This window comes from Erpetoichthys calabaricus, chromosome 18 (genome assembly GCF_900747795.2).
Source record: "Erpetoichthys calabaricus chromosome 18, fErpCal1.3, whole genome shotgun sequence".
Taxonomy (NCBI): domain Eukaryota; kingdom Metazoa; phylum Chordata; class Cladistia; order Polypteriformes; family Polypteridae; genus Erpetoichthys; species Erpetoichthys calabaricus.
The window spans coordinates 72,141,095-72,152,938 of NC_041411.2; positions in this window are offsets into that span (position 1 = coordinate 72,141,095).

Sequence of the window (11,844 nt, forward strand, 5' to 3'; positions counted from 1 at the left end):
CAGATCAAGGGCAGAAAGTGCAGGAAAGGTGTAACCACAGCAGCAGCACGCCAGCAGCTGATCATTTAAGAGGGGGCTTCGGAGGAGTGACTGCGTCTCCTTGGGGTGCGTTCAGCCCCACTCTTCACAACGCAAGTGGCGCATGGAGGGGGGTTTATTGGCAAGTGAAGCTAGCAGGGGGCAAAGCCCCCTAGTATTATCTAAAATTGGAAAAAATCATTCACACTTAGAGGATCAGTACAAATCTGTTTCAAAACCTGGTAGGATCTGATCAATAACATTTTAGAATAAGCATTTAAATTGAGGAAGTGGATTAGGGTTAGGGTTAGGGTTAGGGTTTTTCTATTCAATCTATCTTAATGTTTTTATTTACATATTTTTACTATTATTAAAGTGTTACTCTGCTGACCTAGCACTCTTTTTCATGGGTGGAGGTCAATTTGTTTCAAACCAGTTTTGTTAAACTTGACTTGCATGAATGGTATGTTTTTTGATTTTAATAAAATAAAATTAAAAAAATGATGAAGGGAATTAGTACAGTGGATTATAGCTGTTAGTTTAAAGTAAGATCTTCAACAAGAAGAAGAGGATACAGGTAGAAGTTTGTTACGGGCAAATTCCCAAAAACATCTGAAATTCTTTGCTACACAAATAACAACAAACACGTGCAATACATAGCTAAGTAGCGTGGAAAAGAGTAAGACGTTAGGGACCTTCAAATCTCAAATTAATGACATTTTGAAGAATCTTAGTGAATAGGAGTAGAAAGGCTTGTTGGACAGAATAGCCTGTATTGTCAAAATCATTCTAATATTCACAAAAAGACACCCAAAATACACTCTGAAAACATCAGGAGACATAATGTATCCTATAGGATCCTATCTGTTACACAGAGGCCATACTTCGTATGAGGGTCTGTCTGCAGAAGAATGTCTAGGGGTCTCTTCATTTTGAACAGTAACCTGTAGGACTGTACAATGGGAACTAGCTATGATCACAGAGCACTGTGTATGTTAGCCACTATATATATATATATATATATATATATATATATATATATATATATATATATATATATATAAAACAGAGCTGTGTATTAGAACAGCTTTTAGATCCTGACCTCATGATAGATCAGTGACTCCAAAATTCAGGAAAGGCAAGAGAACTCTTGTTCTGATTCCAGTCAGACTGCTTAGTGTGGTGGCGGGGTAGAGCAGGATAGCAAGGCACATCATTTGGTGAACAGATTACTGTGCCCTTGGTCTGTTTAAGTGTTTTAGCACATATTCTGTCTGTTTATATACACTTTATCACAGTGTGCTAATTAACAGAGGGACTACATGCTGAAGTATGCACTCTGTGTTGTTGAGTTTCTATCTATCTATCTGTGTTTTTAAATTCCGCTTTGTTGAAAAATGTATTGAAGCTCGATCACCTTGGATTGCCTTTTAGACAAATCCTTTTTTTTTTTTTTTTTTTTTTTTTGCCCTTGCCTTTGATGTATTTCAATAAAGTTTCCCCTTCCACTCTGTGTTTGAATTGTCTTTAGAAGCCAGAGGTTTATGGTTTTCTCCCTCTTGTAGTCTATTTGTATTTGTGTTGTCTTATTTCGGACATTTTGGAATTTTAAAGACATTTCCCCATTTTTTGGGGAACGTATAAGCCCAAGCCTGCAAGTACCAGTAGGGTACTGGTTACCTAGAGGTGATGCCATATAAAGATAAGCCAGTAAACGTAGTGGTCTGTCTGCTTTGTGGAGCATTTTAAAGAACCAACACCCTCTTTTTGCTGTGTTTGCAACACCTGTTTATAACGGGAACTGATTCATAATTTTAAGTTGGCAGAGGAAAACCATAAACTGCTGAGCATTTTTGGTAACAGAAGTTATGTGTAAATCCCAACTTCCACTGTGAATGACAGTGGTGCCAAGAAATTTTGTCACAAATTTCCTATCTATCTATCTATCTATCTATCTATCTATCTATCTATCTATCTATCTATCTATCTATCTATCTATCTATCTATCTATCTTATAGTGACTTTCCTATCTATCTATCTTTATATTATTTATATTTATGTGTGGATTAGGAGGCATGTACAGGGGAGTAGTGGTATAATGAAAAAATAATGATTTACTTATTTATTAAGAACAATTCTGTAACTTTATGTGTGGAGTAGGAGACGTGTACGGGGCAATAGTAGTGGAGTAATGCAACATATTTATTAACTGCATATTACTGCTGTGTTCATGTTTTTTGTTATTGTGCAAAATAAAGTTTATTTTAAAATTAAAAAGAAAAGAATTATCTATATATTAATGTGCGGAGTAGGAGGAATGAAAAGGGGGCGTAATGGTGGTCTTTGTGTTATAATGAATTAACTTTTGATTTTCTTATTAATGTGTGGAGTAGGAGGAGTGTAAAGGGGGTGTAGTGGGGGTCTGATGTATGGCTGTTTTGTTTATCGATCATATAGTGACTTTCCTATCTATCTATCTATCTATCTATCTATCTATCTATCTATCTATCTATCTATCTATCTATCTATCTATCTATCTATCTATCGTTGATTGAAAAACGAAAAGAAAGATGTCTTGCCCAAGAGAGCGCTCTTTTTCCAAGCGTTCACCAGGTAAACAGCAACATACAGCAAGCTCCTTGAAAGTGTCCATATACAAGCAATGAGTTTCTTGTAAATGTCCACTTTTTATGACCAAGCTGAGCTTTTTACAAAAGTCAGTAAAGCAACCGGAAGCTCCATTTATGCGCCAAGTGGCAACTGAGCCGAACAGAAAGAAGTCTTTTTGGAAAAAGTTCCAATAAAAGCCAGCTGCTCTCCTTCTCCCTGCTTGCCGAAATAACTGCACACACCTGGCTTTCTTTCTGCTCCAAGAACAAAGAGTTTCTCAAAACACAGAAAATGTCTCTAATTCATTATCACACAAGCTCAAGGTTGATTTCTATGGGAATGAAAAGCTGCACTTTCTAATCAAATGCTCTGAATTCTGCTTTGTCTTTCCAGATTTCTCAGAATGCACTGCACTTCTAGCCAACAGGACACAATATTTAGGATTTGAATTGCTTTAACTCAGGGATATTAGTGGACTTCCTTACATGAACCACAACCTGCTTGAGGTCATTCCACAGCCTATCTATAGGATTATTGGCCATTCCAAAACTTGAAATTTCTTCTGCATTGATCACTCTTTGGTAGAATGATTTGTATGTTTAGCGATGCTGTTTTGCTGCATGAATCGCTTTCTCTTGAGTTTCAGTTCATGGACAGATACCCTGTGGACATTACTAGTATAACTCAGAATTCATAGTTCCATTGATCCATCCTTAGTCCAGCTGCAGCAATGCATGATACTGCCACCACCGTGTTTCAGAGATGTGGTAAAGTTATTATGCTGGAATGCAGTGTTTGCTTTCTCCCAAACATAACTCTTCTCTTTCAAGCAAAAGAGGTTTATTTTGGACTGATCTGTCCATAGAACGTTCTTCAAATAGCCTGAATTATCCAGCAATGTTCTTCTTGGAGACTAGTGGTTTTCCTCTTGTGACACCATTGTTGTTTAGGGTTCTCTTGATGGTGGACTCATAAACAATGACATTAGCTAATGCAGGAAACATGTTTAGATCCTTCAATGTTACCCTGGGGTTTTTTGTGACCTCTTAGTATATTAAACCTCTTGCTCTTGGGTCCTGAGGGAGGGGAAACAATGGTTTTGCATTTCCCCCATTTGGCCTGACAGTGAACTGGTAGATTCCAAACACTTTAGAAATGGTTCTGTAATATTTTCCATCCAGGTGAGCATCAACATGTTTTTTCCCTGAGGTCCTCATAAATTTCCTTTGATCGATTCATGACACCTGTGTGGTGAAGATCAGATTTATGTTCTTACTCATACTTGATTGTCATCTGATTGATTGAAACACCTGACAAGAATGTCCCCTTCAAATGAGCTGATCGTCCCACATACGTTTTCACACATACACTCATATGAAAAAGTTGGGAACCCCTCTTAATTCTTTGGTTTTTTGTTTATCATTGGCTGACCTTTCAAAGTAGCAACTTCCTTTTAATATATGACATGTCTTATGGAAACAGCAGTATTTCAGCAGTGACATTAAGTTTATTGGATTAAAAGAAAATATGCAATACAAGGTGTGATCCAAAAGTTCCCGGAATGCATTTATTCTGCAACCAGAAGGGGTTGGTTATATCAATCGCCGCTAGATAGCAGTTCAAGTGTAAACGCGTTATAACATCAGCGCAGTTGTATTTTCAAGTCGCAGTTCTCGTGTAAACTTCGGTTGTGTCTCTGAAGGGTTGTTCGTGAAAATGAGTGATTTGAAAGAGCAAAGAGTGTGTGTTAAATTCTGTTTTAAACTGGGAAAAACAGCAAAAGAAAGTCATTGAATGTTGCAGCAAGCATTCTACAGGGATGTTCTAAGGCGTTTGCGAAATCGAATTCGCCGAACACGTCCTCAGATGTGGGCTTACAAGTCGTTTCTTTTGCATCACGACAATGCGCCAGCTCACACATCTCTGATTGTGCGCGAATTTTTGGCTTCTACAAAGTTTACTGCCATTCCCCACCCTCCGTACTCCCCTGATTTAGCGCCGTCTGATTTTTTTTTAATTCCTAAGATGAAGATGAGGCTCAAGGGACGCAGATTTAAGACGGTGGAGGAGATCCAAGCAGTAACAACCAACATCTTGAACACACTGACAAAAAATGATTTCCAGATGTGCTTCGAAAGGTTGAAATCTCGCTGGGATTGGGGTATCAACTCAGCAGTTGACTATTTTGAAGGAACTGTTCACCATTAATTGTTATGTGGTGTGTATGCTTTTAAATAAGTGCATTCCGGGAACTTTTGGATCGCACTTCGTATGCATCATAACAAAATTAGACAGGTGCATAAATTTGGGCACCCTAACAGAGATATGACATCAATACTTAGTTGAGTCTCCTTTTGTAAATCTAACAGCCTCTAGACGCTGTCCTCCTATAGCCTCTGATGAGTGTCTGGATTCTGGATGGAGGTATTGTTGACCATTCTTCCGTACAAAATCTCTCCAGTTCAGTTAAGTTTGATGGCTGCCGAGCATGGACCAGCCTGCTTCAAATCATTCCATAGATTTTCAATGATATTCAAGTCAGGGGACTGTGACGGCCATTCCAGAACATTGTACTTCTCCCTCTGCATGAATGCCTTTGTAGATTTTGAACTGTGTTTTGGGCCATTGTCTTGTTGGAATATCCAACCCCTGCGTAACTTCAACTTTGTGACTGATGCTTGAACATTATCCTGAAGAATTTGTTGATATTGGGTTGAATTCAACCAACCCTCGACTTTAACAAGGGCCCCAGTCCCTGAACTAGCCACACAGCCCCACAGCATGATGGAACCTCCACCAAATTTGACAGTAGGTAGCAGGTGTTTTTCTTGGAATGCCGTGTTCTTCTTCCGCCATACAAAGCTCTTTTTGTTCTGACCAAATAACTCCATTTTTGTCTCATCAGTCCAAAGCACTTTGTTCCAAAATGAATCTGGCTTGTCTAAATGAGCATTGGCATACAACAAGCGACTCTGTTTGTGGCGTGAGTGCAGAAAGGGATTCTTTCTCATCACCCTGCCATACAGATGTTCTTTGTGCAAATTGTGCCGAAATTATAGAACGATGTCCAGATACACCATCTGCAGCAAGATGTTCTTTCAGGTCTTTGGAGGTGATCTGTGGGTTGTCTGTAACACAATCCTGCGCATATGCCGCTCCTGGATTTTTCTTGGCCTGCCAGACCTGCTGGGTTTAACAGCAACTGTGCCTGTGGCCTTCCATTTCCTGACTCCATTCCTTACAGTTGACACTGACAGTTTAGACCTCTGAGATAGCTTTTTGTAGCCTTCCCCTACACCAGGAGACTGAACAATCTTTGTTTTCAGATCTTGTGTTAGTTGCTTTGAGGATCCCATACTGTCACTCTTCAGAGGAGAGTCAAAGGGAATGAAGCACAACTTGTAATTGACCACCTTAAATACCTTTATATCTCATGATGGACACACCTGTCTATGAAGTTCAAGGCTTAATGAGCTCATCCAACCAATTTGGTGTTGTAAGTAATCAGCATTGAGCAGTGACAGGCATTCAAATCAGCAACATGACAAGCAGACCCACATTTGTGCACAGCCAGTTTTTCACATTTGATTTAATTTCATACAACTAAATACTGCTTCACTAAAAATCTTTGTTCGGAAAACACCGCAGTGCTCAGATGTTCCAAGAAAATGAAAGACATACCACTGTTATCTTTTTGTGTTAAAAGTAGAATAAAGTATTATGCAGGCTGAGAGGGGTTCTCAAACTTTTTCATATGACTGTAAATACGTGGATCATTTCCCTCAATTAAAAAAATAATGCAGTATACTTTTTTTATGTGGACAGGTGAATAATTGCAGGTAGAGTTCAGAAAGTATTGGGGTGCCAACGGGGACATCCCTTTTAATTCTCCAATTATAAAAATCAAAAATCAGTGCTCGAGGGTACAAAGCAGAAACAAAATAAGCAGCCAAGAGCTTCTCTCAAAGCTGATAAGGCTGCTTATTTTGTTCTCCACCCCTTCCAGCAGCAGAGCTATAAAGGTCGACAACTACTTATGTTAGCATCTCATTTGGACCCAGACTTGGTAGAAAGATGGGGCTCCCTGTGAGTCTGGGTCCAAATGAGATGCTAACATAAGTAGGCGTCGACCTTTATAGCTCTGCTGCTGGAAGGGGTGGAGTTATCTTCCCTTAATGGGGCGTGTCATCGCTGCTTCAGAGGAGCAAAACAGATGAGACTGTTAGTGACAGCGCCCCCTCTCGCCAGAACAGGGCATTACATACCTGTGATGAGCTGGATGAGTGTTCCTCTGACCCACATGTGTGAAAGGTGTCATTTGTGTAATCAAGTTCTGTTTCTTTAAAAAATATCACTTACTTAAAAAAATCTGATCACATTGTTGGTCATATTAATACAGAACAAGAGAAAACTGTAAAGACTTTATAAGCTTTCTAGCACCACTGTACTGCCACTCGGTGCATTTTGTATTTCTGAAAAAATGTATATTTACTGAGCTCATAAATTAAAGAAAAATCAGCTGGAAACAAATTGCACATAGACACAAGCATACAAATAGTCTCCCAGTTGACATTTTGGGAAATAATAGGCTGCATGTTTCAGGAGTTGGATGGCACCCAGCTAAGAACACTTAAGGACAGCAGCTAAACTTCTAGACAAACAGGAAAAAAAGAAACAATCTCACGTATTTAGGGCAAATCCAAATGTGTGTTTGTTTGGTTCTTCTATGCTGTTATTGCTCACATAGTTCTTCTACATTTTGATAAGTTAGTGAATAAAGATGTTGCCGAAACAGAAATGGAACAACCCTTATGGCGTCTGGTGTTCATTCCTATGGTGAGTGTGACGGTGGCAGACTTGAGGGGTGCTTATCTTTAGAAGACATTAAAAACCTGAAATAAATACGGGCAAAGTGCAATAAGTTGTGTGGAAAGCCATTAAAGAGTGGAAGAATAGTTCAAAGCACACAACCATGGAAAAGTTTTTAAGAAATTATATGTAAAAAAATGTTCTCAAATGTAAAAGGCCATATTTCAAATACTGTACCGATATACAAAGAATGGGTCAAAAATGCAGCAATAAGATCAGAAAACCAAGGAAACACAAAAGCACAGAAACGCTCACCAAAGTCTCATACACATTGGAAATGAACCACCAGGAACTGTAGGATACCATCTGGATTTAAAGGAGGAGGGCAGTTCCTGGTGGTCATTGCCAGGTTGTCCTGCCTCTTGGGGGACCACCCACAGCATACATGGAACATCACCAAGGCAATGAAACATAAATACAATCAACAGCAAATAAACATAAATAAAACAAATACATCAATCCAACCCGCTATATCCTAACTACAGGGTCACGGGGGTCTGCTGGAGCCAATCCCAGCCAACGCATGGCACAAGGCAGGAAACAAACCCTGGGCAGGGCGCCAGCCCACTGCAGCAAATACATACAAAAGAATGAAATATGAACAAAGACAGCATAACACATGAATCTGAACCCCTGAAAGGAAACCTGGCTGAAATTTAACATCAGTAACAAAAAGACAATCAAATGTGCCAACTGAGCTAAAAAGAGATTCCAAAGCTGAGGCTGAGATATAACACAAGCTAGAGTTAGTAGCGGTTCATCTTGCATCCATTGCCTTCTGTCTTATGTTCTGTCCAACTCGGTCTTTGCTACAATGTGGCTTTTGAATGGAGTCTCGGAAACAGGCACCATGCCTGTTTAAATATAGCCGCCAAGAGAGGACATCTTCTCATCTTCCTCAATGGATGGAGAAAATGACAAGAGGAGGGCATGCCTTTGCAAGCTTATTCTTATTGTGAATATTATTATTATTCTTATCTGAGGCCATTTGCCAATGAAACGTCTCACGTACAACCCACTTCCCAGTTCAGATACTTTACAGTGTGAGAGTGTAACTTTCATTAATGGAACAGCTCAGGCACACAACCCTCTCAGTCCAGTAGTTTCAGAGGATGTGATTCAGTCATAAAACAGGCCCTGATGGTTCTGTTCCTATCAATAAAACTCTGGGGGTAGAAAAAGGTTATCAAACTACCTAGCTCGTTATACATTATACAGATATCAATCTAACTTTACAAGTAAAGAGATATAAACTATTTATCAACCTATATGCTAGATATTACAACAGTTTTTACACTTCACCTACCTTCTTGAACCTTCCCAGGCTTGTAAAGTGTAACATGAATATTCCAGGGGTTTGTGGAATGCTGAGCTCAGTGTACCTATGTGACATTTTGCTGTCAATCACTCATCCAGCCCAGTCTATCTTCAGTGTAATGTGCTGGCTACTATAATTCAGTTTGCATCCATGAGTACCTGCGTGTTGATACTGTGATATGGCTTGCGATTCACATATATGTATGCTCATCCACACCAACACCAACCAAAACCAGCCATCTGCTTTCTTTACCATTACCTCACACGTATGAACCGATGCCTTACCTCACGCATTGTAAGGGTGTTCAAAGTGAGGTGCAAAATTCAAGAGATGGTCGGTTGTGACACGCCAAAATCATTGCTATAGCAAAGCTGCATTTTTCTTGTACCCGAAAGGCATAACATCACCAATACTTCCATTTTGGTTGGCAGGACATGGCTTCTTCATGCAGATGGAGAAATCAGGTGACTTACAAGATTTGTTACAGATATTTCCACTGATATTGTCCAGCGTTTCCAAAACCTTCTGCCTTTCCCAGAATGTGTGTGCAGATCTCTGCATGAATGCCATCACCTGTCCGCTCCTAACAAGATTGGACAGCTCACAAGCTCTCTTAGGGATTAATAGAGTGCAACAAATACACAAACACTGGTCAAATTAGGAGTAGTTTCCTAAATTAGTAAAATTGATAAAATTATTTTACTCTTTCTCCTAAGTGCAGGACTGAATTTGCAACAGTCTGAGATTTTTGAGCATTTATGCTTACTCTCGGAAGCAGGATTCCAGGGGAGCTTATTCAAGCAGTGCGTGAGGATAGATAGATAGATAGATAGATAGATAGATAGATAGATAGATAGATAGATAGATAGATAGATAGATAGATAGATTATAGTATAGTAGACAGGATTAGATAGATAGATAGATAGATAGATAGATAGATAGATAGATAGATAGATAGATTATAGTATAGTAGACAGGATTAGATAGATAGATAGATAGATAGATAGATAGATAGATAGATAGATAGATAGATAGATAGATAGATAGATAGATTATAGTATAGTAGACAGGATTAGATAGATAGATAGATAGATAGATAGATAGATAGATAGATAGATAGATAGATAGATAGATAGATAGATAGATAGATAGATAGATAGATTATAGTATAGTAGACAGGATTAGATAGATAGATAGATAGATAGATAGATAGATAGATAGATAGATAGATAGATAGATAGATAGATAGATAGATAGATTATAGTATAGTAGACAGGATTAGATAGATAGATAGATAGATAGATAGATAGATAGATAGATAGATAGATAGATAGATAGATAGATAGATAGATAGATAGATAGATTATAGTATAGTAGACAGGATTAGATAGATAGATAGATAGATAGATAGATAGATAGATAGATAGATAGATAGATAGATAGATAGATAGATAGATAGATAGATTATAGTATAGTAGACAGGATTAGATAGATAGATAGATAGATAGATAGATAGATAGATAGATAGATAGATAGATAGATAGATAGATAGATAGATAGATAGATTATAGTATAGTAGGCAAGATAGATAGATAGATATGATTTATAAAGTACAAATGAACTAGTTTTGCCCATACACCTCCTTATAAATACTCAGTTGATTAAAAGAGGAGTGAAGCCGATTTCTAGGTATTAAAATCTAGCAGCTCCATTAATTGAATTCATTGTGTTTCCATTTAGTAAATGCAGAAAAGGCTTTGTTCTTGTGTAAGGGATTTTTTCCTCCCCTCTTTCAATTAATTGTTGTGCAGCATTTCAAGTTCCAAATTGAAATCAACTGCCTAATTTAATCATACTTTCTTCTGCATTGACAAATTAGAAACAGTATGGAGATTTCCATCTGTAGTGTGCACACATAAAGCCCCATTTGGTTTGCCGTGATGAAGATAAGTTATACAGATCTGGCCAAGATGACGTTCTTCTTAGCCCTGGGTCAGTTAATGGCTTGTTTTTTTAGGGGTCATTTTGAGGCTTCTGATTGGATGGGATGTAGAGCCTGATGGTTTCATATGTTGGTTTCTGTAACATCATGTCTGGGCTTCAATAACTGAGAGCTTGGTGGGACTTAAAGGTATTAAAGTGGGATCTATTTCTGAAAGGTGAGGAGTAACATGAAGTTGAGGACTAAATGTGAATAGGTTTAAGTTTATAACAGGCTGTTAGCTCTTTCTGTGCATTGACATTTGAATGAACCCATTATGATTTTGTACAGGGCCTATAAAAAGTACTTTCCTTCTTTAATATCTTTACATTTTATTGTTATACAACAAAGAGATATTCAGTGATTTGGATATTTTATTTTCTTGCCTCTACAGTATTCCCTGACTTGTGCTTTTCAATCACCATATCACGGAGGTGCCTAGCATGTTCTTTTGTCCTCATTATGAAGGTTAGCCCACCATACTGACTCACCACAAGTTGGTGATGCGACAAATAGGAGCATTTAGACTTCAATTGACAGGTGAGCTCCACTGAACTAATTCTGAGACTTGTAAAACCAATTGGCGACACCAGTCGCATTGATTATTTACGTATGTTGTATTGCATATTATGCGATCAATTACTTGGTGTTTTATATTATCAATTAATTTAGACCACTTTGCAGAGAACTTCTTTCACTTTGACATTAATGAGTCATTTCTGTGGATAAGAGTCAAAAAACGCAAATTAAATTTACTGTAACTCAAAACTTGTTAAACAATAAAATGTGAAAACTTCATGGGGGGGGGGGGGTACTTTTAATAAGCAATGTAGATATGGACCAGAAGATCAAATCAAATCAAATCCAGTTCTATTTGTCACATATTAGTTATTTAAACTGTAAAATATGTAGTAAAATGCTCAACTCCAATGATTGTGCCTTTAAGAATTTAAAAACAATAATAATACATGACTTGATAAATATCAAAAACCATTGATAGAATTTGAGATATAATAATAAATAATAGCTAAATGAATAACTTAAATAA